Here is a 13,501-nt window from a genome sequence, read left to right on the forward strand (position 1 = left end):
GTTTACATGCAGATGATACAGTCTTATACTCAGCTGGCCCTTCCCGGGATTTTGTGTTATACAACAAAGCTTTCTTAGTGTCCAACAAGCTTTCTCTGCCCTTAACCCTTTTCCGAACACCTCCAAAACAAAGGTCATGTGGTTTGGTAAGAAGAATGCCCCTCTTCCCACAGGTGTGATTACTACCTCTGAGGGTTTAGAGCTTGAGGTAGTCACCTAATACAAGTACTTGGGAGTATGGCTAGACGGTACACTGTCCTTCTCTCAGCACATATCAAAGCTGCAGGCTAAAGTTAAATCTAGACTCGGTTTCCTCTATCGTAATCGCTCCTCTTTCACCCCAGCTGCCAAACTAACCCTGATTCAGATGACCATCCTACCCCTGATAGATTACCGGGATGTAATTGATAGATCGGCAGGTAAGGGTGCTCTCGAGCGGCTAGATGTTCATTACCTATTCAAGACCATTAGATTTGCCACTCTGACTGTGTTTCTACAGACGTAGCTGCTTCGTTGTGGAGTCGTGCTCCACTCTGACTGTGTTTCTACAGACGTAGCTGCTTCGTTGTGGAGTCGTGCTCCACTCTGACTGTGACTGTGTTTCTACAGACGTAGCTCCACTCTGACTGTGTTTCTACAGACGAAGCTGCTTCGTTGTGGAGTCGTGCTCCACTCTGACTGTGTTTCTACAGACGAAGCTGCTTCGTTGTGGAGTCGTGCTCCACTCTGACTGTGTTTCTACAGACGAAGCTGCTTCGTTGTGGAGTCGTGCTCCACTCTGACTGTGTTTCTACAGACGAAGCTGCTTCGTTGTGGAGTCGTGCTCCACTCTGACTGTGTTTCTACAGACGTAACTTATTGGTATTCTTGTCGTAACGTTTGGAAAGTTATCAGAGCAATTTGTCATTCTGCTTGTCAGAAGCTAGTTCTACTACAGTCTGTGATGTGTGTGTGTGTGTGTGTGTGTGTGTGTGTGTGTGTGTGTGTGTGTGTGTGTGTGTGTGTGTGTGTGTGTGTGTGTGTGTGTGTGTGTGTGTGTGTGTGTGTGTTGGTATTTTCCGTGGTGGTACACACACACACACACACACACACAGAGACTGGTTTAACCAGGTGTGTGGATTCTAGCCAATCAGTGATAGTGATTGATGGTATGAGAAATGAAAATCTGAATTACTGCGGAACTCAAGGACTTTGTCCTAAATGGCATTATTTAGGCCTCTGGTCTAAAGTAGTGCACTATATAGGGTTCCATAGGGCTCTGGTCTAAAGTAGTGCACTATATAGGGAATAGAGTGCCATAGGGCTCTGGTCTAAAGTAGTGCACTATATAGGGAATAGGGCTCTGGTCTAAAGTAGTGCACTATGTAGGGAATAGGGTGCCATAGGGCTCTGGTCTAAAGTAGTGCACTACATAGGGAATAGGGTACCATAGGGCTCTGGTCTAAAGTAGTGCACTACATAGGGGATAGGGTGCCATAGGGCTCTGGTCTATAGTAGTGCACTATATATAGGGGATAGGGTGCCATAGGGCTCTGGTCTATAGTAGTGCACTATATAGGGAATAGGGTGCCATAGGGCTCTGGTCTAAAGTAGTGCACTATATAGGGAATAGGGCTCTGGTCTAAAGTAGTGCACTATATAGGGAATAGGGCTCTGGTCTATAGTAGTACCACTATATAGGGAATAGGGCTCTGGTCTATAGTAGTGTACTATATAGGGAATAGGGTTCTATGGGGTGCCCTTTGGGACACATTAAAATTATCTTTTACAGTTTTACATTTTAATTTATTTTATGTTAATAACCTGTATATAACCATGATATTACCTGGTATGCCCTGTATATAACCATGTTATTACCTGATACTCCCTGTATATGGCCATGTTATTACCTGGTACTTCCTGTATATAGCCATGTTATTACCTGGTACTCCCTGTATATAACCATGTTATTACCTGGTACTCCCTGTATATAGCCATGTTATTACCTGGTACTCCCTGTATATAACCATGTTATTACCTGGTACTCCCTGTATATAACCATGTTATTACCTGGTACTCCCTGTATATAACCATGTTATTACCTGGTACTCCCTGTATATAGCCATGTTATTACCTGGTACTCCCTGTATATAACCATGTTATTACCTGGTACTCCCTGTATATAACCATGTTATTACCTGGTACTCCCTGTATATAACCATGTTATTACCTGGTACTCCCTGTATATAACCGTGTTATTACCTGGTACTCCCTGTATATAACCATGTTATTACCTGGTACTTCCTGTATATAGCCATGTTATTACCTAGTACTCCCTGTATATAACCGTGTTATTACCTGGTACTTACTCCCTGTATATAACCGTGTTATTACCTGATACTCCCTGTATATAGCCATGTTATTACTGGGTACTCCCTGTATATGGCCATGTTATTACCTGGTACTCCCTGTATATAGCCATGTTATTACCTGGTACTCCCTGTATATAGCCATGTTATTACCTGGTACTCCCTGTATATAGCCATGTTATTACCTGGTACTCCCTGTATATAGCCATGTTATTACTGGGTACTCCCTGTATATAACCATGTTATTACCTGATACTCCCTGTATATAACCATGTTATTATTATTATTATTACCTGGTACTCCCTGTATATAGCCATGTTATTACTGGGTACTCCCTGTATATAACCGTGTTATTACCTGATACTCCCTGTATATAGCCATGTTATTACCTGGTACTCCCTGTATATAGCCATGTTATTACTGGGTACTCCCTGTATATAACCATGTTATTACCTGATACTCCCTGTATATAACCATGTTATTACCTGGTACTCCCTGTATATAACCATGTTATTACCTGGTACTCCCTGTATATAACCATGTTATTACCTGGTACTCCCTGTATATGGCCATGTTATTACCTGGTACTCCCTGTATATAACCATGTTATTACCTGGTACTCCCTGTATATAACCATGTTATTACCTGGTACTCCCTGTATATAACCATGTTATTACCTGGTACTCCCTGTATATAGCCATGTTATTACTTGGTACTCCCTGTATATGGCCATGTTATTACCTGGTACTCCCTGTATATAACCATGTTATTACCTGGTACTCCCTGTATATAGCCATGTTATTACTGGGTACTCCCTGTATATAACCGTGTTATTACCTGATACTCCCTGTATATAGCCATGTTATTACTGGGTACTCCCTGTATATGGCCATGTTATTACCTGGTACTCCCTGTATATAACCATGTTATTACCTGGTACTTCCTGTATATAACCATGTTATTACCTGGTATTCCCTGTATATAACCGTGTTATTACCTGGTACTCCCTGTATATAACCATGTTATTACCTGGTATTCCCTGTATATAACCATGTTATTACCTGGTACTCCCTGTATATAGCCATGTTATTACTGGGTACTCCCTGTATATGGCCATGTTATTACTGGGTACTCCCTGTATATAACCATGTTATTACCTGGTACTCCCTGTATATAGCTGTGTTATTACCTGGTATTCCCTGTATATAGCCATGTTATTACTGGGTACTCCCTGTATATGGCCATGTTATTACCTGGTACTCCCTGTATATAACCATGTTATTACCTGGTACTCCCTGTATATAACCATGTTATTACTGGGTACTCCCTGTATATGGCCATGTTATTACCTGATACTCCCTGTATATGGCCATGTTATTACCTGGTACTCCCTGTATATAACCATGTTATTACCTGGTACTCCCTGTATATAACCATGTTATTACCTGATACTCCCTGTATATAACCATGTTATTACCTGGTACTCCCTGTATATAGCCATGTTATTACTGGGTACTCCCTGTATATAACCGTGTTATTACCTGATACTCCCTGTATATAACCATGTTATTACCTGGTACTCCCTGTATATAACCATGTTATTACCTGGTACTCCCTGTATATAACCATGTTATTACCTGGTACTCCCTGTATATAACCATGTTATTACCTGATACTCCCTGTATATAACCATGTTATTACCTGATACTCCCTGTATATAACCATGTTATTACCTGGTACTCCCTGTATATAACCATGTTATTACCTGGTACTCCCTGTATATAACCATGTTATTACCTGGTACTCCCTGTATATAACCATGTTATTACCTGGTACTCCCTGGATATAACCATGTTATTACCTAGTACTCCCTGTATATAACCATGTTATTACCTGGTCCTCCCTGTGTATAACCATGTTATTACCTGGTACTTCCTGTATATAGCCATGCTATTACCTGATACTTCCTGTATATAGCCATGTTATTACATGGTACTCGGGCTGCGTCAGTAGCACTGTGTTATTCTTAAAGCGGGTGAAGAAGGTGTTTAGCTTGTCCGGAAGAAAGATGTCGGTGTCCTCAGTGTGGCTGGTTTTTGTTTTGTAGTCCCTGGTTGTCCCTGGTTGTTGAATTAAAACTCCACTTTGTCTCTATACTGACGTTTTGTCTGTTTGATTGCCTTAAGGAGGGAATAACTACACTGTTTATATTCAGCCATATTCCCAGTCATCTTTCCACGGTTAAATGCGGTGGTTCGCACTTTCAGTTTTGTGCGAACGCTGCCATCTATACATGATTTCTGGAAGGTGTAGGTTTAGTAATAGTTATAGCGGGTACAACATCTGCTATACACTTAATGATTAACTCAGTCACCCTATCAGTATTATCGTCAATGTTATTATTGGAGGAGAATATATCCCAGTCCGCATGTTCAAAACAATCTTGAAGTTACTTGCTACTCCAACTTCTCCCGGTCGAGTGTTTTAGCAGTGCGACTACAGGCAATGTGTTGATAGAACTATGGCAGCCTTTTCCTCAAATATGCTTTGTTAAATTCCTCAAATTTTTGTTTTGTTAAATTGCTACAATAAATGAGGATGTGTGTTTTCCAGTTTGCATAAAGTCCAACGACTTCCTTGGAGGGTATCAACTTGACTGGGCATATACACAGCTGTGACTATAACTGAAGAGAATTATCTTGGGAGGTAATATGGTCTGCATTTGATTGTGAGGTATTCTAGGCCAGGTTGAGTTCCTGTATGTTATCACAATCACACCATGAGTAGTTAATCATGAAACATACACTACCATTCGCCTTTCTTCTTCCCGGAGAGTTCTTTATTCCTGTCTGCGCAAAGAACTGAGAATCCAACTGACTGGACTCAGACAGTATATCCTTAGACAGCCATGTTTACGTGTATGTTACAATCCCCGATGTCTCTCTGGAAAGAAACCCTCATTCCACATGTGTTATTTCATAGTTGTGATGTCTTCACTATTATTCGACAATGTAGAAAATAGTGAAAATAAAAAATCCCCCAAATCCTGGAAAGAGTAAGTGTTCTAAACCTTCTGACTCTACATGTTAACTTTCACATCTCTGTTAACTATATATTTTTATTTGTTTTGTTTTCTATTACTGATTCAGTCACTTGTCTTTTTGACCTGCACTGTTGGAGATTAAGCATTTCACTGTACCCTGAAATTACATCTGAGACCCTGTGACTAATAAACTAATCTTAAATCGAATTTTGACCTGGGTCCGGTTTACATATATTTTTTTATTTCACCTTTATTTAAACAGGTAAACCAGTTGAGAACAAGTTCTCATTTACAACTGAGACCTGTCAAAGATAAAGCAAAGCAGTGAGGCTCAAACAACAACACAGAGTTACACATGGAATAAACAAACATACAGTCAATAACACAGAGTTACACATGGAATAAACAAACAACAACACAGAGTTACACATGGAATAAACAAACATACAGTCAATAACACAGAGTTACACATGGAATAAATAAACATACAAACAACAACAACAGAATTACACATGGAATATACAAACAACAACAACACAGTTACACATGGAATATACAAACAATAACACAGAGTTACACATGGAATAAACAAACAACAACACAGAGTTACACATGGAATAAACAAACATACAAACAACAACACAGAGTTACACATGGAATAAATAAACATACAAACAACAACACAGAGTTACACATGGAATAAACAAACATACAGTCAATAACACAGAGTTACACATGGAATAAACAAACAACAACACAGAGTTACACATGGAATAAACAAACATACAGTCAATAACACAATAGAACAAAAGTCTATATACAGAATGTGCATATGAGATAAGGGAGGTAAGGCAATAAATAGGCCACAGTGGCAAAATAATTACAATTTAGCAATTAAACACTGGAGTGATGGATGTGCAGAAGATGAATGTGCAAGTAGAGATACTGGGGTGGAAAAGAGCAACAAAAAAAACAGTATGGGGATGAGGTAGATTGGATGGACTTTTTAGAGAAGGCGGGGCTTTACCTAGCAGAGACTTGTAGATGACCTGGGTGTGGCGACGAGTGTGAAGCGAGGGCCAGCCAACGCTTTGGTGACAAAACGGATGGCACTGTGATATACTGCATCTGATTTGCTGAGTAGAGTGTTGGAGGCTATTTTGTAAATTACATCGCCGAAGTCAAGGATCGGTAGGATAGTCAGTTTTACGAGGGTATGTTTGGCAGCATGAGTGAAGGAAGCTTTGTTGCGAAATAGGAAGCCGATTCTAGATTTGGATTGGAGATGCTTAATGTGAGTCTGGAAGGAAAGTTTACAGTCTAACTAGACACCTAGGTATTTGTAGATGTCCACATATTCTAAGTCAGAACCGTCCAGAGTAGTGATGCTGGGCGGGCAGGCAGGTGCTGGTAGCAATCGGTTGAAGAGCATGCATTTAGTTTTACTTGCATTTAAGAGCTGTTGGAGGCCACGGAAGGAGAGTTGTATGGTATTGAAGCTCGTTAGGGGGTGTGGGACGGTGGCTTCCCACCAGGCCAACATCCAGTGAAATTGCAGAGCGCCAAATTCAAAAACAGAAATACTCATTATATAAATTCATAAATCATACAAGTGTTAAACATCGGTTTAAAGATTAACTTCTTGTTCATCCAACCACGGTGTCAGATTTCAAAAAGGCTATACGGCGAAAGCGCACCATGCGATTATCTGAGAACAGCGCCCAGCAGACAAATCATTACAAACAGTTACCAGCCAAGTAGAGGAGTTACACAAGTCAGAAATAGCAATAAAATGAATCACTTACCTTTGAATATCTTCATATGGTTGCACTCACAAGACTCCCATTTACTCAATACATTTTCGTTTTGTTCGTTAAAGTCCCTCTTTATATCCAAAAATAGGCTCAAAGGCAATCAAAACAGGCAGACGAAAAATCTGAAAAGTATCAGTAAAGTTCGTAGAAACATGTCAAACGATGTTAATAATCAATCCTCAGGTTGTTTTTAGTCATAATAATCAATAATATTTAAATTTTTCAGAATACAAGCCTGAAACAATTTTTAAAGACTGTTGACATCTAGTGGAAGCCATAGGAAGTGCAATTTGATTCCTAAGTCAATGGAATCTGTATAGGCAGTCAATGGAAAACTACAAACGTAAAAATAATTAGATCCAATACTAATAATAATATGCATATATTAGCATCTGAGACTGAGTAGGAGGCAGTTTACTCTGGGCATGCTATTTATCCAAAAGTGAAAATGCCAAAGAAGTTGAAAGAGGGGGATGACCGCTGTGCTTTCCAATTTTTGGGAATCTCAAACGATACGAAATAGAGGTTGAACAGGCTAGTAATAGGGGTTACAACAATTTCGCTGATCATTTTAGAAAGAGAGGGTCCAGATTGTCTAGCACTACTGATTTGTAGGGGTCCAGATTTTGCAGCTCTTTCAGAACATCAGCTATCTGGATTTGAGTGAAGGAGAAATGGGGGAGGCATGGGCAAGTTGCTGTGGGGGTGCAGGGCTGTTGACCGGGGTAGGGGTGGCCAGGTGGAAAGCCTGGCCAGCCGTAGAAAAATTCTTATTGAAATTCTCAATTATCATGGATAAATCGGTGGTGACAGTGTTTCCTAGCCTTAGTGCAGTAGGCAGATGGGAGGAAGGGCTCTTATTCTCCATGGACTTTACAATGTCCCAGAACTTTTGGAGTCTGTGCTTCAAGATGCAAATTTCTGTTTGAAAAAGCTAGCCTTTGCTTTCCTAACTGCCTGTGTATATTGGTTCCTAACTTCCCTGAAAAGTTGCATATCGCGGGAGCTATTCGATGCTAATACAGTGCGCCACAGGATGTTTTTGTACTGGTCAAGGGCAATCAGGTCTGGAGTGAACCAAGGGCTATATCTGTTCCTGGACTGTCAGGTCTGGAGTGAACCAAGGGCTATATCTGTTCCTGGACTGTCAGGTCTGGAGTGAACCAAGGGCTATATCTGTTCCTGGACTGTCAGGTCTGGAGTGAACCAAGGGCTATATCTGTTCCTGGACTGTCAGGTCTGGAGTGAACCAAGGGCTATATCTGTTCCTGGACTGTCAGGTCTGGAGTGAACCAAGGGCTATATCTGTTCCTGGACTGTCAGGTCTGGAGTGAACCAAGGGCTATATCTGTTCCTGGACTGTCAGGTCTGGAGTGAACCAGAGGCTATATCTGTTCCTGGTTCTCCATTGTTTGAAAGGGGCATGCTTATTTAGATGGTGAGGAAGTTACTTTTAAAGAATAACCAGGCATCCTCTACTGACGGAATATGGTCAATATCATTCCAGGATACCCTGGCCAGGTCGATTAGAAAGGCCTGCTCGCAGAAGTGTTTTAGGGAGCGTTTGACAGTGATGAGGGTGGTCGTTTGACCACAGACCCATTACGGAACCAAGCAATGAGGCAGTGATCACTGAGATCCTGGTTGAAGACAGCAGAGATGTATTTGGAGGGCAGGTTGGTTAGGAAGATATCTATGGGGGTGCCTATGTTTACGGATTTGGGGTTGTACCTGGTAGGTTCATTGATAATTTGTGTGAGATTGAGGGCATTAAGCTTGGATTGTAGGATGGCCGGGGTGTTAAGCATGTCCCGGTTTAGGTCACCTAACAGCACGAGCTCTGAAGATAGATGGGGGGAAATCAGTTCAGCTGGGAGCAGAAGGTGGTCTATAGCAAGCGGCAACGGTGAGAGACTTGTTCCTGGAAAGGTGAATTTTTAAAAGTAGAAGCTCAAATTGTTTGGGCACAGACCTGGATAATAGCAAGACAGAACTCTACAGGCTATCTCTGCAGTAGATTGCAACTCTGCCCCCTTCGGCAGTTCTATCTTGTCGGAAAATGTTGGATGGAAATTTCAGGGTTTTTGGTGGTCTTCCTAAGCCAGGATTCAGACACAGCTAGGACATCAGGGTTGGCACAGTGTGCTAAAGCAGTGAGTAAAACAAACTTAGGGAGTCGGCTTCTAGTGTGAACATACATGAAACTAAGGCTTTTACAGTTACAGAAGTCAACAAATGAGAGCACCTGGGGAATGGGAGTGGAGGAAAGCACTGCAGGGGTTAACATCACCAGAGGAACAGAGGAGGAGTAGGATAAGGGTACGGCTATCAGACCTGGTCTTCTACTACGAACAGTAAAAGTAGCAGGTTTCTGGGCGCAATAGAATAGATTCAAGGCATAATGTACAGTCAAAGGTAGGATGTGAATACAGTGGAGGGAAACCTAGGCATAGCCGAGTGATCATAGGGACCAGTGGGTAGCTAGGCGAGCTGGAGACGATTCAGACAGCTAGCGGGCTAGAAGGGCCTTAGAGGGACGTACGGTACATATACACGGGACACAACAAGACGAAGACAAAGACGCCTGACTGCTTCTTGGATGTGGGTTTCCCAAAACCATCTTGCGGGTTCATCGTTAGGATCCTATGGTGAGCCTTAAGATGCTGTTATTTGTGATGGGGAACAGACAGACTGTCTAGTGTGTTGAAGTAGCAGAAAAGAGCCTGTCGCTTACAAAGTGCTTTCACAACCAATGTCTCTCTCTCTCTCTCTCTCTGTGATGTAGAATAGATTTGTTTTGAAAAGGAAGGTCAAGGACGCCAAAGCATGGTGACACACACACTTTCTCTCTCTCTCTCTCTCTCTCTCTCTCTCTCTCTCTCTCTCTCTCTCTCTCTCTCTCTCTCTCTCTCTCTCTCTCTCTCTCTCTCTCTCTCCATTTGTGATGCTCCTACACCCTAACACTTGTTGTGGTTGAGTGTGTGAGTCAGTGTGCATCAGTGTCAAAGCTATAGGACCTAACATTTTCTGAGCCCTGACACCAGACTGTCCTTAACTGTCAGCTATTTAGTTTCCTGCAGGCCATCAAATTCACACCAGCCTGTGAGAAAATCCACACCAGACAGAGAGAGAAAGAGAACAGTGTATCAGTTTAGTCAGCGTTGATTAAGGTACGATAGTAGGGCAGTATTCAGTTATTATTACATTAGTTGATTAAGGTACGATAGTAGAGCAGTATTTAGTTATTATTTATTCGTTATTATTATCTTAGTTGATTAAGGTACGATGGTAGAGCTGTGCATGTGTGTGGGATAACAATCACAATGACATTTGTCCTTGGAAAATGCTGAGTCACTTCTAACACTGCTAGTGGCTAACACACACACGCACGCACGCACACACACACACACACACACACACACACACACACACACACACACACACACACACACACACACACACACACACACACACACACACACACACACACACACACACACACACACTATAAATGGTGCCGTCCTGTATGATATAAATGTTTATTATATTCTACTGAGACATTGACTTTGTGTTGGTATTGTTGCATTATTGTTGTATTATTGTTGTATTGTTGTTGTATTATTGTTGTATTATTGTTGTATTATTGTTGTATTGTTGTTGTATTATTGTTGTATTATTGTTGTATTATTGTTGTATTATTGTTGTATTGTTGTTGTATTATTGTTGTATTATTGTTGTATTGTTGTTGTATTGTTGTTGTATTATTGTTGTATTATTGTTGTATTGTTGTTGTATTGTTGTTGTATTATTGTTGTATTATTGTTGTATTGTTGTTGTATTATTGTTGTATTATTGTTGTATTATTGTTGTATTATTCCGTATTGTTGTATTGTTGTTGTATTATTGTTGTATTATTGTTGTATTATTGTTGTATTGTTGTTGTATTATTGTTGTATTATTGTTGTATTGTTGTTGTATTATTGTTGTATTGTTGTTGTATTGTTGTTGTATTATTGTTGTATTATTGTTGTATTGTTGTTGTATTATTGTTGTATTATTGTTGTATTGTTGTTGTATTATTGTTGTATTATTGTTGTATTGTTGTTGTATTATTGTTGTATTATTGTTGTATTGTTGTTGTATTATTGTTGTATTATTGTTGTATTGTTGTTGTATTGTTGTTGTATTATTGTTGTATTATTGTTGTATTGTTGTTGTATTATTGTTGTATTATTGTTGTATTATTGTTGTATTATTGTATTATTGTATTATTGTTGTATTATTGTTGTATTATTGTTGTATTATTGTTGTATTATTGTTGTATTATTGTTGTATTGTTGTTGTATTATTGTATTGTTGTTGTATTGTTGTTGTATTATTGTTGTATTATTGTTGTATTATTCCGTATTATTGTTGTATTGTTGTTGTATTATTGTTGTATTATTGTTGTATTGTTGTTGTATTATTGTTGTATTATTGTTGTATTGTTGTTGTATTGTTGTTGTATTATTGTTGTATTATTGTTGTATTGTTGTTGTATTATTGTTGTATTATTGTTGTATTATTGTTGTATTATTCCGTATTGTTGTATTGTTGTATTATTGTTGTATTATTGTTGTATTATTGTTGTATTATTGTTGTATTGTTGTTGTATTATTGTTGTATTATTGTTGTATTGTTGTTGTATTGTTGTTGTATTGTTGTTGTATTGTTGTTGTATTGTTGTTGTATTATTGTTGTATTGTTGTTGTATTATTGTTGTATTATTGTTGTATTATTGTTGTATTATTCCGTATTATTGTTGTATTGTTGTTGTATTGTTGTTGTATTATTGTTGTATTATTGTTGTATTATTGTTGTATTGTTGTTGTATTGTTGTTGTATTGTTGTTGTATTATTGTTGTATTATTTGTATTATTGTTGTATTATTGTTGTATTATTGTTGTATTATTGTTGTATTATTGTTGTATTATTGTTGTATTGTTGTTGTATTGTTGTTGTATTGTTGTTGTATTATTGTTGTATTATTGTTGTATTATTGTTGTATTATTGTTGTATTGTTGTTGTATTATTGTTGTATTGTTGTTGTATTATTGTTGTATTATTGTTGTATTATTGTTGTATTATTCCGTATTGTTGTATTGTTGTTGTATTATTGTTGTATTATTGTTGTATTATTGTTGTATTGTTGTTGTATTGTTGTTGTATTATTGTTGTATTATTGTTGTATTATTGTTGTATTATTGTTGTATTGTTGTTGTATTATTGTTGAATTATTGTTGTATTATTGTTGTATTATTGTTGTATTGTTGTTGTATTGTTGTTGTATTATTGTTGTATTATTGTTGTATTATTGTTGTATTATTGTTGTATTATTCCGTATTGTTGTATTATTGTTGTATTATTGTTGTATTATTGTTGTATTGTTGTTGTATTATTGTTGTATTGTTGTTGTATTGTTGTTGTATTGTTGTATTATTGTATTATTGTTGTATTATTGTTGTATTATTGTTGTATTATTGTTGTATTGTTGTTGTATTATTGTTGTATTGTTGTTGTATTGTTGTTGTATTATTGTTGTATTATTGTTGTATTATTGTTGTATTATTGTTGTATTGTTGTTGTATTATTGTTGTATTATTGTTGTATTATTGTTGTATTGTTGTTGTATTGTTGTTGTATTATTGTTGTATTATTGTTGTATTATTGTTGTATTATTGTTGTATTGTTGTTGTATTATTGTTGAATTATTGTTGTATTATTGTTGTATTATTGTTGTATTGTTGTTGTTGTATTGTTGTTGTATTATTGTTGTATTATTGTTGTATTATTGTTGTATTATTGTTGTATTGTTGTTGTATTATTGTTGTATTATTGTTGTATTATTGTTGTATTATTGTTGTATTGTTGTTGTATTGTTGTTGTATTGTTGTTGTATTATTGTTGTATTGTTGTTGTATTATTGTTGTATTGTTGTTGTATTATTCCGTATTGTTGTATTGTTGTTGTATTATTGTTGTATTATTGTTGTATTATTGTTGTATTATTGTTGTATTATTGTTGTATTGTTGTTGTATTGTTGTTGTATTATTGTTGTATTATTGTTGTATTGTTGTTGTATTATTGTTGTATTATTGTTGTATTGTTGTTGTATTATTGTTGTATTATTGTTGTATTGTTGTTGTATTATTGTTGTATTGTTGTTGTATTATTGTTGTATTATTGTTGTATTATTCCGTATTATTGTTGTATTGTTGTTGTATTATTGTTGTATTGTTGTTGTATTGTTGTTGTAT

The 13,501-nt window shown here is 37.6% G+C and overlaps 1 long non-coding RNA gene across 4 annotated transcripts; it reads right to left on the reverse strand.

Moving 5' to 3' along the window:
- Positions 1-1,949: 1,949 nt before the first annotated feature.
- Positions 1,950-4,190, reverse strand: LOC127921334 (uncharacterized). 4 transcript variants are annotated; one of them, XR_008108710.1, is made up of 5 exons: positions 4,082-4,190; positions 3,794-3,985; positions 3,122-3,185; positions 2,438-2,533; positions 1,950-2,209 (listed from the first exon to the last, which is right to left on the reverse strand). It is a non-coding gene; the product is annotated as an uncharacterized LOC127921334 (long non-coding RNA). The 4 variants fall into 4 exon arrangements; XR_008108711.1 differs by lacking the exon at positions 3,122-3,185 and adding an exon at positions 2,642-2,705 and having other exon boundaries at positions 3,794-4,182; XR_008108712.1 differs by lacking the exon at positions 3,794-3,985 and having other exon boundaries at positions 4,050-4,181.
- Between the last annotated feature and the right edge of the window lie 9,311 nt (positions 4,191-13,501).

This window comes from Oncorhynchus keta, unplaced genomic scaffold (genome assembly GCF_023373465.1).
Source record: "Oncorhynchus keta strain PuntledgeMale-10-30-2019 unplaced genomic scaffold, Oket_V2 Un_contig_2206_pilon_pilon, whole genome shotgun sequence".
NCBI lineage: Eukaryota > Metazoa > Chordata > Actinopteri > Salmoniformes > Salmonidae > Oncorhynchus > Oncorhynchus keta.